An 11,350-nucleotide genomic window follows, 5' to 3' on the forward strand; every position below is an offset into this window, starting at 1 on the left:
TTGTTCAGTGTCTTCACAAAGAAGTCTGAGCATCTTGCAGGTGGGCAGCCACGCGGTCTTTTGATGTACTGTGGAATCCAGTCAGTAATGGCTCTAGTCCAGCAGTTGTCTCCAAATCTCATTATGCATCCAGCCCATCTGATTTTTGACACCTTGGCAAATGAAACAGCGTCCCTGTTCTTGACCATCAACGGAGGTCAGAACTCCAGATTCTTTCTCTCATTTGAGTGAAACATGATACTTATACTCCAAGCTTAGCCCTTTCTATTCCTCTTTGGGGAACCCAGATAGCGTTCTCATTCTGTTTTCATAGGGCCCAGATCTCTGAGGCGGATGTTAATGCAGGAAGAACAGTGGAATCGAAGATATGTGCCCAGAGCCGTAGGTTCTTCATCATCTTAGCTATTTCTTCAACAGTCTTGAAGGTGTTCCAAGCCGCTCTCTTCCTCTGCGCAACTCAGGTGCCAGGTCAATAGTCATGTTGACATCTCAACCTAGGTACACATAACACACATTCAGAGATGGTCGTTCCATTCAGAGCAAATGAAACACCAGGAATGAGACTTTCTCATGAATATTGTCTTCGTGAGATTCAGCTATAGTCCATTATTTTCCACACTCACGATCAAAGTCTGCCAGCATTTGTGCCACTTGGCTAAAGTTTGGTGTTATTAAAACAATGTCATCAGCGAAGTGGAGGTGGTGTAGTTGCTGACCGTCTATCTTCACTCCCATTTCTTCCCATTCCAGTCATCCCATGACATCCTCGAGGGTGGCACTAAAGAGTTTCAGTGAAATGGTATCACCCTGCCGAACTCCTCTCTTGACATTGATGATCACTTCTTTGTAGAATGGTGAGATTCTGGTAGTGAATCCATAACACAGCTCATGGAGGATCCTGATGTATTGAGTTTGAATGCTCTGATTGGCTAGGGCTTCAATGACTCCTTCTTTCTCCACAGAAGCAAAGGGCATCTCTAAATAAGGGTTATGACACATATTTTTCAAGAACGATCCCAGTTCAACATCCAGTACCATATCTTCTTCCAAAAAATGTTTTCCAGAGCCCTAGAGACTAGAAGGGCTCCAGACATGTGTTGTTCTACATTTAAGGTTTACTCTATGCTTATCATCATTTTTCCCAATCATAAGTCAATATTTATTATTCCATGACAATTTTGATAGAGTTTGACTAATTATTTGATGAACATAACTAGATTTTTGATGGGGATCACATCGAAACTGTATTATGTTTTAAAAACGGTTGTCATTTTTAAACAGCCAGAGCTTACATTTAACACTCAATTTTAGACATTCTGAAGTTATCTTGCAATATTTTTAGAGTTGATGTCAGCTAAATCATGATTCCCAGGAATCAGGGCAATCTCTATTGTTCTGTCTAATTTTCATCTCTAATTTTCCCTTTGAGGAGTTTGTCCATTTCTTCTTAAAATAATATATTTACTTTGAATCTATTTGCTACAGGTAACTTTTACCAAGACTGTCATGCTTCTATGTTTAAACAGCCACTGACTGGTATAAGACTTTGACTAGTTTTTAAAGTTATGAAAATACCAAGTCTGAATGATTTGCAAGATTCTTATTGTTCTTTTGAAGTACTGAACTTCCAGAAACCTTTCTTCATTAGCTTGCAAGCTTTTAACCACATTATATTATTATTATTATTATTATTATTATTATTATTATTATTATTATCCTGTGAATGCTCACTGTATCAAGTGTAATGCAAAATTTAATATATAAATATGAACTCCTTTAATATGGAATCTAAAACTAAATTAACATTAAATTAATTGGGAAAACCAAGGCAAAGTTGAAATTTAAAAATTAAAAATTATACACATATCTAATATAACAAATTAATCTTTGTAAAGATTAAGAATCTCAAACTAGTACTGCACTTCAATATTAACCAATGATTGTAATAAATATCTATTTACGGTATTTAAACAACTCTAGCACAGTGGGTAGGGCACTTGCCTTGCACACAGTCAACCCGAGTTTGATTCCTCCATCCCTCTCGAAGAAACCAGCAAGTTACCAAGGGTATCCTGCCCACACGGCAGAGCTTGGCAAGCTCCCTGTGGCATATTCGATATGCTAAAGACAGTAACAACAAGTCTCACAATGGAGACATTACTGGCTCCCGCTTGAGCAAATCAATGAACAACAACAATTATCTGGTGCATGTTGCCTTTTACAATTACTGTTAAATTCTGCAAGTGTCTACATATTTGCTTAATCAGTTTATAAGCCTTTTTTTCTCTTAAAACTATAAGGTTAAAAAATTGAATTTGAAAAGGTTCTTTAAAACAGTTTGTTTTAATAAGTTAAAACAGAATTTGAAATTGTCTTTTACATTTTATGTACACTTTTTTCACAAAGAAATGTAGTAATGGACGATCTTCCCTATCTATCGATGTTCTTGCTATATATAATATCTCAGTAATCATATTATTTACCAAAATGTCATAACATGGGGCTGGAGCAATAGTATAGAGGATGGGATATTTGCCTTGCACTAAGCCAACCTAGATTCAATCCCAGGCATCCCATGTTTCCAGAGAAAAAGGCATAAGCCCATGGGCACGTGTGTGAGATGTGAGTGTTTGGTGGCCAAGAGTTGCCTATCCAGGCTGGACAAAAGCAACGGCCAGACGAAGGACTGGGGAATGAGAGAAACAGGACCCTGGACTTCATGCTGTCCGTAATCAGTTTATTCCTCTCTCTACCCCCTGCCCTCTTGTATCCTGATCTCTCCATTTACGGCACAATCATTGTCGTATTTTTTATCATAGTCCCATTCATCATAGTTTCATCTATCTAATCTCCTCGTAGACCTTGAAGTCTTCTTCGTTGTTATTTCTTCTTCCTCATCTTATCGTAGTTACATAGTCCTCTACTTCCAGTCATCATCATCTATTCCTTATTCTTGTCCCAAATACCCAAAGTCTCAGTTCTCATCCTATTTCTAGTTTTAGACTTTCTAGTCTTCAATATCTAGTGCCCAAAGACCTCAAAGTTCCCAAAGTCTCAGTTCTCATTCTTTTAGTCTTTAATGTCTAGTTCCCTCTTACCCCTTACAGCATAGTTATATAGAAATTATGAAGGTTGGGGATACACAAAGGTGGCATTGAACATTATCACAACAACAAAGAGATGTAAAGCCCCTCTTTCAGGAGATTAACTCAAAGACAAAAATCTCATCTGAGTGTTCAGCATTTCAGATTACTAGTAGATCTGCTCAAGGGTGGGATTCCATCCAGGCTATATTGCTTTCTTCTTTCCTCAGCTATTGATCCATTAAAACAATCATAGTAAATTTACTTCTTATAATATTTCTAGTCATTTTGTATAAACACAGTAAGACATATATTAAGTTTAAAGTTTGGCTCTTCCTGGGGACATCTTGCTATATATTTCAGACCACAGTTCTCAGGCCAGTTTAGTCTTCCCTAACCCTAGCAGGGCCCTTATTCAGTTACTTATTTTTGAGTCATAACAGAATTTTTCCATGACCGTGCTCTTGACTTGTAGTTAAGTATTATGACACTTGACCTGGCCCATTTTGATGCTGGGGTAGCTCACAACTTACCCTGGGTCCATCCATTCCCTCATCGGGATTCTGCTTTTGGAGTGCTAGGAACTAAGGGCAACTGAGACTTAAGACAAGTAAATATGGATGCCGAGGAGTAAATATTATTTTGGAGTCAATTAATTCCCATGTTACAAAGCATAGCATGAGCAGTATTCCTGTGTCTACACAGAAAAAGGACATTGCTCATTAAACCATGCAAATGACATAAAGGAAAGAGAAAAGAAATATAGGATTATTAGCACTTGGTGGAATTGGTGTGCCACAGGGACACTGTTGTGGGAGTAGTTAAACTCCCTGGAGGAGGAGGAAGGATAACCCAATGTTATCCAACAGCCCCACAAGCACAGTCAGGAGTAATACCTACATGCAGAGTCAGACGTAACCCCTGCACAACACCTGGTGTGATCCATAGTGAAAAAAAGGTCTTATTATAGATATTCTCCAGTTCTTTGTAATCAGAAATATTAGGAATATTCCTCTGCAATACAATATCAGTGTCACATTTTCATATATAAAATTCAACTCTCAAATATGTAAGTTACCAAAACAAGGTTTAAGAAATTCATCATTAAAAAAAAGAAATTCACCATCCTCTTTTGTAAAGATCATTTTCTACAACATGTACATATACTAAAACATTTTCTAAAACCATTTAAAATAAATACATTTTCAATGATGATATAGTATAACTGATCATAAAGTATTGAATAAGAATAACTATTTCAAGTTTGTAGCCTTTGGTAACACTATAATGATAAATCTAATTCAGATATTTAAGAAAATACTGCTCATATATTCATCAAAACATGGTATTGTGAAGAGGGATTAGATAAAATTTTCTTTTAGTTACAAAGTGACAAATGGTAGTTCTTAGAACATTATTTTGGTCTATTCTGAAATTTTTAAAGGTTAATATCAAAATAAATAAATTATTCATGATTTATGTCATTCAGAACTCTCTCATACATCACAGTTCTTGAAAGCTCAATTGTAATAAAAAGGCTTGTGTGGCAAACTGTTTCATTGAGAAATAATACGAAATAATTTCTTTCAAAAATATTTGAATATGAAATTATTATTTTGAATTGTTATCATCAATCAACCCCTATACATTTCTAAGATTTCCAAACCGTAATCACACTTATTAAACATATAGCAATTAGATTATTGTGGTCAGATACCATAAGTAAAAGTTCATTAAATAACAAAAAAAATAAACGTGAGAAAACAAGCTTCATACAAATTTTAACAACTTAGATTCATTACTCTTTCTTCTGTGCATTATAAAAGATTGTTTAATTGAATTATTTACTTGCTTTATACAGTGGTTTTTGTGCCCCATTGTGCTGTTTTTAGATTTATATTAAACTACCAGTAAAAAAGTTATAAATTCATCGCAGAGGCTTTCCAGCTATGATCACTGAGAAAATTTCTCATGTTCAACACTTAGAAGAAATATTTTTATCTCTTTCAAATTGCATCAAGATATTTTAGTGACTTCAAGTAAACAAATTGAGTACTTGTACACAATTTAAATTTCATTTTTTAAAATTTTAGTTAAAATATAAATAAATAGCAATTTAAGCTACATTATTTGTGTCAGTAATTACTGACTAAAATATTTATGAAACACATGGAAGTATGAGTCGGATATTTACTCTACATATAGATATGTATACAACCATCTTAATGTTTAGATCTCAAGAAATACGTTGTATTGTACATGCAAGTTTATAAGCATGTTCAATAAAGCATATTTAGTGAATCTCTATAGTCATTAAGAACTTTATATACTAGTAAATTTCTACCCATGCCTTATATATCTTGGACATTAATCACTTATCAAGTGGCTATTGGGTAAATAATTTTTCCCATTTGTGGGCTATACCTTAGTCACCATTTCTTTTAAAAGCTTCTTAGTTTAATGTACTTCCATTTGCTTATCTTTGCTTCCACTTCCTTGGTAAGTTGTGTTTCATCTTTAAAGATACCTTTAATTACTATGTCACAGAGGGTTTTGCCTATGTTTTTTTCCATGTACCTTATGTATTCAGGTCTGTTATTGAGTTCTTTATTTCATTTTGATTGGACTTTTGTGTGTGGCATTAGAGAGAGATGTGAGCTTGTTTCTTTGTATGTACGTGTCTATTTTTGCTAGCACCACTTACTGAAGAGGCTTTCCTTGCTCAAATTCACATTTTTTCCTCCTTTATCAAAGATTAAGTGGCCATATATTTCAGGGGCTGTCTCAGGGTATTCAACTCTATTCCACTGATATAGAGGTCTGTGTTTATTCTAATACCACTGTAGCACTGTCCTCTCGTTGTTCATAGAGTTGCTCATGCGGGCACCAGTAACATCTCCATTGTGAGACTTGTTGTTGCTGTTGTTACTATTTTTGGCATATTGACTGCACCATAAGGAGCTTGCCAGTCTATGACATGTGGACTGAATAATCTCGGCAGCTTCCAGATCCCATGCCATGCCATGAGGTCTATCTGGGTTAACTTGGAGAGGGGTGGGAAAATTTCCCTCCACAAGTCTGGTAGCTGAAAGCCTTCAGAACTCATGACCAATATCCACAGGCATGGACGAGCCTCATCCATCAGTGAATCTGCAGAAAAACCCAGATATGCAGGACTTATGACTGAAATCTCCAAGATTTCTTGAACTGATAATGGGCGACCTCCCCACATCTTCCTTCTTAACTGGTACCTTTGCAGTCAACCCCATAAACTGCCCCTGACACTGTATAATCCCATTAAAGACCAAGACCCAGAGACTCAGAAATAAAGCTCTCAGGAGAGAGAAACATAGAATGACATGCGACAGTGATGCTTCCAGTCCCTGTACCAGGGTGTCTTAGAGGGGATGGGTGAGTTCCCTTCCACCCCAACAGAGCCCCAGCAACCAAAACGCTCCAGAAATCAATTGTCTCCATGTTTATGGCCCCACTCCACAGGCTTACATGAGCCTCATCCATGAGTGAATCTGCTGTATTTTAAATTTTATAATTTATATTTCAAATTTTAGAATTCCTGGAACATGCACGGCCATGCAATATACAATAGTCTCCACCACTGATGTGCCAAGAGTTCAGGAGTAGCCCACCACATTTGATGGGGTTTAAAGTAGAAGGCAACCAATCTCATGGTATGTGTGTGTGTGTATGCACACAAGGCTTATATATATATATATGTATGTATATATATATATGTATATATATATGCACACAAGGTTCAAACTTTAACAAACATGTTAATAATTTCTTATACAAGGGCTTAATGTCTCCAGGGTGAATTACAACAATATTCACACATGTTTCCTAAGGAAACTTTATTGGACCACATTAGAAGATTATTCGTAACAAACAATAGAAAATTAATTATTCCAGTTCGGCTTTGGGGCCATGGTTTGGGATTTGGGGGAAAATATTTGGTATATGGTGGTGGAAAGGTTCAATGGTGGTGGGATTGATGTTTGAATATTAAATGTAAAGAATTATTATGAACAACTTTATAAAAATAAAATAAAGTAAATAAAATAAAAGTTTCTTCAAGAAAGAAATACAGATAGTCAAAAGGCACATGGAAAATATGTTAAATACATCGATAGCACAGCAGGTAGGGCGTCTGCCTTGCACGCAGCCAACATGGCCGACCCGAGTTCGATTCCTCTGCCCCTCTCGGAGAGCCCGGCAAGCTACCGAGAGTATTCGATATGCCAGACACAGTAACAACAAAGTCTCCAATGGAGACGTTACTGGGCTCACTCGATCAAATTGATGATAAACGGGAGGGCCTCTACATCACTAATCATCAAGTAGATGCCAATCAAAACAACAGTGAGATATCATCTCACACCAAAGGGAGCGGTACACATCACAAAGAACAAGAACAAACAGTATTGGTGCAGATACAGAGATAAAGGGATTCTTATTGTTCATGGGAATGCTGACTGGTCCAGTTTTTTTGGAAAACAATATGGGAATCCCTCAAAAAACTAGAAACTGAGCTTCATATGACCCAGGAATACCACATCTGGATTTATACTCAGGTGTCACAAAAATACGCAGCAGAAATGCCATTTACATTTCCATCATGTTTGTTGCAGCACTTTTCACAATAGCCATAATCTAGAAATAACGTAAGTACCTAAGAACAGACAATTGTATAAAGAAACTATGTACATCTAGGCAATAGAACACCATGAAGCTGTTAGAAGAAAAGTGCCATCCTAAAATTCTTTTATAAATGGCTAGTCATGTAGAGAAATATGCTGAGTAAAATGAGTCAGGAGATGGACATTCATAAAATGATTGTACATTTGTGAGACATTTAAAAAACAAACGTAGTATGAGATTAATACCCAATGACAGTAGAAAAATGGACCCTGAGGATTGGGTTAACTTTTGTAAGTCTGCCATAGGGGAAAAGGCAGTTGGGATAGAGAAGGAACAGCTATGGAAATGATGGTTGGAAATCATCATTCTGGACAAGAACTGGACACTTAAAGTATGTAAAGGAAAAAGCATGATAACCTCTAAGTATCTGTATTGCAAACTATAATGCCCAAAAGAAGAGACAGAGAAACAGAGACAGGGGCAGAGAAAGAGAGAGAGAGAGAGAGAGAGAGAGAGAGAGAGAGAGAGATAGTTTCCCATAGAGGCAGGCTGGGGGTGAGTCGTGGTGATGGGACGGAACCTGGGGACATTGGTGGTGAGAAATGTACACTGGTGGACGGATGGGTGTTGGTACATTGTATAACTGAAACCCAACCATGAACAGCTTTGAAACTGTGCATCTAATGTTGACTCAATTAAAAAAAGTATCTTATATTAAACACGGAATTTTTCTCCATGGTATTAAAACAGTCTATAATATTATCTTGACTTTGTAAACTACTCTCTAACAATTAGCAACAATTTTTATTTTGAAAACAGGTAAGGAATATCTGAGATGTTTCCTGAAAATATTTAATTATGAGATCTAGATGTAAATATTTTTTTATTTTAGATTTTCAGTCAAATTTTCCTCTTGCCAGGGTGTTAAGAATGGGGCAGTACCCAGGGAACCATATGGGGTGTCTAGGATTTAAGCCTGGACCAGCCTTATGCAAGAAATATCTCTATCCCTTTTAAGTTTTAGATGCTAGTTGGGAAGATTTTTAAAGTTTAATTGGATATTTTGACAGTTTAATATTCTTATCTATATAAAATAGAGAGAAATTAGTATTTTCAGCATGCATTATATACGGAATGAATTATTTGACTCCTATGTGAAAGTTAAACCTCTAATGTGCAGCTTATATTGCAACATTGGCCCCAAGAACACAGGCAATTCCCATCACTTGAATATTATTTCATATTTTTCCACTAAATAAATGTATCGTTTGTCCCCAAATTAGTATGTTCAATTCTTTCACAGCCATTTGAAAATATATAAAAAGCAGTGCACAATTGTTATTGTGTACTTTCTCAGTTAATGTCAAATAGGGCAAGCATCTTTCTTCATGTTTTTCTATTATATTGCAAACAAGTATTTTCACCATTCCATTTGATGCCACATTCCCACATATTAAAGTTTACCCTGTTTAAAGAATCCCATTGCTTATTATACCTAGTATGCTTTTTATATTAATTTGAAATGACTCTTGACGGTTAAAATAAAAACATTTATATCATTTAAGGGCTGGAGTGATAGCCCAGAGGTTACGGCATTTGCCTTGCACACGACCGACCCGGGTTTGATTCCTCTGTCCCTCTTGGAGAACCTGGCAAGCTACCAAGAGTATCCTGCCCACACAGCAGAGCCTGGCAAGTTCCCCATGATGTATTTAATATGCTAAAAACAGTAACAACAAGTCTCACAATGGACATGTTATTAGTGCCCGCTCAAGCAAATAGATGAACAATGGGAGGACAGTGCTACAGTACTTTTAAAGATAAAATGTCACCTTACTATATCTACCATCAACCCATCACTATCCAGAAGACCATTGCCTTTTACTCATCCACCTCAATTTTAGTAAGTACAATTTGTTGTTTAAAATCTAAGGCTTTATTTTGAGGCTCTTACCTATAGATCATTTATTTAATTTCTTTTTCATATGAGTTATTGTTAGGGAAAAACTTGACTCGTTGTTGATTTCTTATACTGCAACTTTAATGAATTGATTAGTTTTCAGAGTTTCATTATGTGTGAGAATATGATTAGATGGATATATTCTAGAATTTTCTACCTATAATACTATGTATTAAGTAAGCTAATATATTTTGACTGCTTTCCTATTTGATACTACACTTGATCTTAGCCAAAAGGCCGAGAAGCGAATCTCATCATGCCGTTTTCGACACTGGAGAAGAATTGTTCCTCGGAACAATTTGCCAAGGTGTCTAAAGTCAGATGGGCTGGTCACGTAATGAGATTTAAAGATGACAGCTGGACTAGAGCTGTCACCGACTGGATTTCACGGGATGTCAAAAGACTGCGTGGCCGCCCACCTACCAGATGGTCAGACTTCTTTGTCAAGATCATGAACGATCGGTTTGAGGCCCTTCATGTTCCCGGAGCGAACAGATGCCATTGGGCTACACTAGCACGCGACAGGGACAAATGGAGACGTTACTGGCGCCCGCTCGAGCAAATCGACGATTAATGGGAAGTTAAGTGTTTAAGTGATTCCTATTTGAACTTCTTTTTCATGTAAGTTACTCAAAAATTTACAGTATTAAAACCATGTGTTATTAATGATGAGGATATTGTTCTGAAAAATAAATCTTCAGAAAATCTTATTGTTGTTTGATTATCACAGAGTGTTAATTACACAAACCTAGATCATATAAATCACCTTAAACCTAAAGTGCATAATATTGTCTTTTTGTGCCACTGTCATATAGCCAGACCATTAATAATCTAAAAGGAAAGACCATAAATGTTACTCTTATAAGAGGTCATAAGGTATTTTTTTAAAAAAACTTGTATCATTTAATGTTGAAACATTGAATGCATGTAACTTAATAATCAGCACAGGTGACTGACTGTATGTGCATACACACACACACATATATATACACATATATATGTCATAGTGGTTCTAACTAACCTCAAAACCCAAAGATGATTATTAATACAATGACGAGAAATCAGTGCAAGAAGTCAAAGAAACTATATCCACAAACATAGATGTACTGAAATATAAAAACAGGTACAGTAAAAAAAAGAGATGTTGATATTAAAAAAAATAATAGGGAGTTTTAGAGAAATGTTTACAGTGATGGACAGAAAAATTGCCAAGCATAAAATGACCTTTAATGACAAAGTCAATGAGATAGGCTTCCTAGATATTAAAGTAGATATCAAAGTATCCTGAAGTTTAACAAAAAAAAAAAAAGAAGAGAAACAACAACAAAAAAAATCATTACAATGGCATGGAAGATTCTCTAGGAAAAAAGATACAATACTGAAAATAGAATTAAAAACTCATCAAAAATATCATACACCATAACCAAGTGGGATTCATCCCAGGGATGCAAGAATAGTTTAACATTCGGAAATCAATTGATATAATCCATCATATCAACAAAAGAAAAGGTAAAAACCAATGATCATATGAATAGATGCAGAGAAAGCTTTTGACAAGATCCAGAACCCATTTTTGATGAAAACTCTCGCCAAAATTGGTATAGAAGTAACTTACCTCAATATAGTTAAAGCTATCTACCACAAGCCT

At 35.9% G+C, this 11,350-nt stretch overlaps 1 pseudogene; it reads right to left on the reverse strand.

Moving 5' to 3' along the window:
• Positions 1–9,803: 9,803 nt before the first annotated feature.
• LOC130027033 (uncharacterized) lies at positions 9,804–9,951 on the reverse strand (annotated as a pseudogene).
• Between the last annotated feature and the right edge of the window lie 1,399 nt (positions 9,952–11,350).

The sequence above is a fragment of the Sorex fumeus genome, unplaced genomic scaffold, assembly GCF_029834395.1.
Source record: "Sorex fumeus unplaced genomic scaffold, SorFum_2.1 ptg000035l, whole genome shotgun sequence".
Lineage (NCBI taxonomy): Eukaryota > Metazoa > Chordata > Mammalia > Eulipotyphla > Soricidae > Sorex > Sorex fumeus.